This window comes from Lonchura striata, chromosome W (assembly GCF_050655825.1).
Source record: "Lonchura striata isolate lonStrDom1 chromosome W, ASM5065582v1, whole genome shotgun sequence".
NCBI lineage: Eukaryota > Metazoa > Chordata > Aves > Passeriformes > Estrildidae > Lonchura > Lonchura striata.
In genome coordinates this window covers 8,641,884-8,646,673 of record NC_140743.1, presented here as the reverse complement: position 1 = coordinate 8,646,673, position 4,790 = coordinate 8,641,884, and the positions used below count along the sequence as shown (strand labels likewise).

At 43.1% G+C, this 4,790-nt stretch overlaps 1 pseudogene; it reads left to right on the top strand.

Moving 5' to 3' along the window:
- Positions 1 to 3,307: 3,307 nt before the first annotated feature.
- LOC146763036 (uncharacterized) lies at positions 3,308 to 4,579 on the top strand (annotated as a pseudogene).
- Positions 4,580 to 4,790: the final 211 nt, after the last annotated feature.

Genomic DNA, 4,790 nt, shown 5'->3' with positions numbered 1-4,790 from the left:
GCGGGCACTGGCTTTCCCCACAGCGATTCCTGAAATACCAAGCTATTATGGTAGAGCAAGATGATGTAGAGATAGTGGTGACTAACATTGTCAATCCAGCCTCCTTCCTCAGTGGAAATCAAGGAGAACCAGTGGAACATGACTGCCTAGAGACCATCGAGGCCACTTATTCCAGCCGCCCTGACCTGAAGGACATCCCTCTCGAGAATGCAGAAGTCTGGTTTACTGATGGAAGCAGTTACGTCATCAGTGGAAAACGGCATGCCAGGTACGCAGTAATTACCTGCAAAGAGGTAATAGAATCTGGACCCCTTCCAACGAATACCTCTGCACAAAAGGCCAAGATAGTCGCTCTAACTCGGGCCTTAGAATTGGCAAAAGGGAAAGAGATAAATATATATACGGACTCAAAGTATGCATTTGGAGTAGTGCACGCTCATGGAGCCATCTGGAAAGAGAGAGGACTGCTGAACTCTCAAGGCAAAACATTAAACATGCATCTGAAATACTGCAACTTCTGGAAGCAGTTCAGTTGCCAGGGAAAGTAGCGATCATGCATATTAAGGCACATCAGAGGATAAACTCAGAATTAGAAGAAGGAAACGAGCTGGCGGATAGGAAAGCAAAAGAAGCAGCAAAAAATGAGGTAATAACCGAGGCAGCCCTGATTCCAGCTGGGCAAATTTCCCTTGAAGGTAAGCCAAAATACAATAAATTGGACACAAAATTGATTCAGGAGCAAAAAGGGGATTATAACCCAGAGGGATGGGCCACCATAGAAGGAAAGTTAGTCATACCCTCCTATTTATTATGGTCCTTAGTAAGGGAGGAGCACCAGAAAACACATTGGGGAATTGATGCTCTGTATAAATATCTGAATGAATGGATCATAGCTAGACATTTATGAGCCACTATCACTCAAGTGACTCGATAATGTGACCTTTGCCTCCAGACAAACCCCAAGAATATTCCCAAACCAAAAATTTGGCCAGATTGGGAAGGGCCATGGGCCGGGGCAACAATGGCAGATTGATTTCACGGAATTGCCAAGAAAAGGGGGGTATACGTTTTTACTGGTCTTAACAGATACCTTTTCAACATGGCCAGAAGCCTTCCCCACCAGGACTTCTAAAGCTCGGGAAGTAACTAAGGTATTGGTACAAGAAATCATACCACGATTCAGGGTCCCGGCCACAATCTCCTCAGATAGAGGATCACATTTTATTGCAAAATTAGTACAACAGGTGAGCCAATACTTGGACATAGACTGGGAACTTCACACCCCATATAACCCACAATCAAGTGGTGAAGTAGAGAAAATGAATCATTTGATCAAACAACAAATTGTACGATTGGGACAGGAGGCTAATTTGCCGTGGCCTCAATCCCTCCCATTAGCACTACTGTGGATTCGAACCAAACCCAGGACCAAAGAAAAACTGAGTCCCTTTGAATTGCTTTATAGGAGACCATATGGGGTGCAGAAGGGAACGACTTCCCAGGAAGTATCACTAACCTCCTATATGATCGCTCTAAATAAACAACTTAGAGCAATCGAGAAATATGTGGCCGGAACTCGGGGTGTAGGGCTGGATGCACCGGTACATGATGTACAACCTGGAGACTATGTATATGTTAAGTCTCTTACAGAGAAGGCCCTGGAACCACATTGGGAGGGACCATAGCAGGTACTCCTTACTACCTTCACTGCAATTAAGATTAAGGAACAAAGCACGTGGATACACCACAGCCGGGTTAAGAAAGCTCCGGAAGCCACTTGGAAGATAACACTGGGTGATGGTGAACTGAAACTAAAATTTACTCGGACAAAATGAGTGTATCATGGTGGGCGGGGGCTTTTGCTGAAATGTTGTTTACAATCATAGCTGTATTCCAACAATTAGAAGGTAAACCTAATCAGAACAATGCTAAATGGCTCTGGTCCCAATCCTTTACTCAATACACGGGATCCATGGGGAAGTCTTCTGATTTAAAAGGTTTAAATCTAACAACTCTGGTCATGCACAGTAACCAAATATATACACAACAAGAGTGGCAAAAACAGAAGTTGTGGTCACTTCAAGGGGCCATAGGAGAAGTAATTGAAATAGGGTGTTGAATGATTAATGGGACTACCCACAATAAAGTAACCCAAATCAGTGTGAATAAGCGCCAGAAGATCTGCAATCATCCAAGTGAATAAGACTGTTGGTACAACTTCAAATTAAGACAAACTGTTGATGTGGTTTGCCTCTGGGCCCGTGACACTATTGGGCTGTCTTTCAAATTTAAAATAAATGCTATAGCCAAACCTGCTACAACCCACTCCAGCACTCAAGCGCAAACCGAAAATATACCATTGTCTTGGTTTGACAAGACAGGAGTCTGTGAAAGAGGGCAAAGCCTCCTGTGCAATGGAGAACGGCAAACCCCCCTCCCTCTGAATTACCAGGATCTTTAAATTAAAAGGCTCTCAGGCAAAGATATGGGAGTGGGAGTAACAATTCTTTACTAGGAGAAAACTAGACAACAATTTAAAAAGGCAAATGCAATCGGTACAAACAAAACCAGTGAAAGAAAAAGTCCAGAACCTGAGGGATGCCAGTATCAGTTCTGCTGGGACGATTGCTTCCCTTGCAATAGTTGATGAGTTGCAGCTGCAGTGGTGATCTTTAGAAGGGTATAGTTTTCCTCTGAAGATCTAGTGGCAGTGGGGCCGGTCTTCCTCTGCGCCGGGGTTGCCTCTGAGCTCCGCCACCGTCGGCTCAGCGCGCGCCGGCTGCTTTGCTGCGAGTGCCGCCGAAGAGAGCTGCTTCTCCGGGAATCCCGCGAAGAGAGCAAAAGCGAGCTGCTTCTCTCCCTAAAAGCTACCCCTTTATACCATAATAGAGTGCTTGGCTTCCCCCTCTGGGCGGGACCCCCCTCACTTACCAGCCCGGCAGGGAGTCAGTCAATAGTGTATAAACAAACCATTGCCTTTACGGGGCAAACCATTGTCTCTGAGAGAGATAACAAAACCTGTCCGACAGGTTTGCCTTCAACAGATGGCAAATAGAATACAAGCTTATTTTACAACCCAGGACAACCATTCAATCTTGAACCCAGAGTTTATGAAATCGGGCCATATGTTATAAGGAATACGGGTCAACAGAAACTGTTATTTAACCCAGAATGGTCCCTTAAATGTGTTGAACTGTTAATGCAAGCTAATATCTCGACAGTTCAGCCAGCCTGCTCCCCTTTCCTAAGGTCATCCTTCGAAGGATGGACAAAGTGGCTACAAAAACAAGTACACCTCCGAGATAGAATGCAAAGGGATTTAACTGGGATCTTAGGGATCGGGTTAGGAGTTTTGAATGGGATTGACTCCAAAATATTAATGAATAAATTAGCTATAGCAACTAGCGATCTGACAAAGTTAAAACAGCCTTTACAGTCATCTCTATTAGCACTAGGAAATAGTCAGTGGCAAGTCTCAAGAGTGCTGCCAAAATGGAGAGACTTTGAAGATCAGGACCATAGCTTACTGGTAGATGCATTAGAAGAGCACAAGAGAACATATCTTTAGCCCTTAGCTGTATACAAGCACAATTATGGATACAGTCAACAGCTGCTTTAATCATAAGGGAAGGAAGTGAAGGGGTGTTTCCAGCTGAAATACAAAAAGTTGTCTGGGACAGTGCTACCGACTTTGAGAGAGACCTCCAGTCTTGGTGGACCATGGTAAATTTTACATATGATCCCACCACTAACACTGCTACTGCCTTTGTGCTCACTATTCATAATGCCACGTTCACACTATTCACCCCATTGTTGCTCTAGGGTTGAGTCATGAAAAGTCAGTACTATACCCCTCAGAACACAGGCATGGGCCTGGAAAAACCAAGGGAAATGGCAAACCATTAACCTAGAGCCTTGCATTGCTCGAGAACAACAAGGATTCATCTGTGAGAGTAATCTGATTAGTGCTCAAGACGTATGCCTTGACACTGATCAGGGCATTTGCCACTTTGAAATCCACCCAGACACCAACCAACAAACTATACTAGTATATATAGGCGATGGCTGTGTGTGTTTGAGAACTGTGTGTAATGTTATAGAAATCGATAAAAACAAAGTCCCCTTATCTAGTAAAAATCATTCCAATTTCTGTATTTGCAACTTCATCAAGATTACTAGGTGTGACTTTATATACTCAGCACCAGTCGTATCCCACCAGTTAATAAAATCAAACTACACAACCTACAATGAATTACCACCCACACCTATTGGAATGAATTTAACCCTGGTAAAACAATTAATGAAACATCAAGATCTAATCAAAATTATAGATCAGATTCACAAGAATGGGCAGAGAACTCTGGTTTCAGTCCATCATGACGTAACTAAAATAAACAGAGTCCTGCAGAGAATAAAACAAGACGGAAGTCATAACTGGTGGGATGCACTATTTGGATGGTCACCGACTGCAACGGGGATCATGAACACTCTGTGTCACCCCATTATTGTTTTATTAATATTAGTTACTACAAGTCTAATAATGTCTATGTTAACACTCTTGTGGAATTGGAATATGTGACAACGTGTGGCCATTCTGACTTCACTCTCTAGAACTCATGGAATCCTGCTAAAAGAAAACTGTCATAATAGTAGGCTAAAATTTAGACCAGGACCCCTGTAGTAAAAGAATTTACTATGTTTAAGAAAAGGGGGGACTGAAATAAGATATTTTCCAGAGATCACTTGAGCTAACAAAATGAATGTATCAAAAATGAATTTATCTTTTTTGT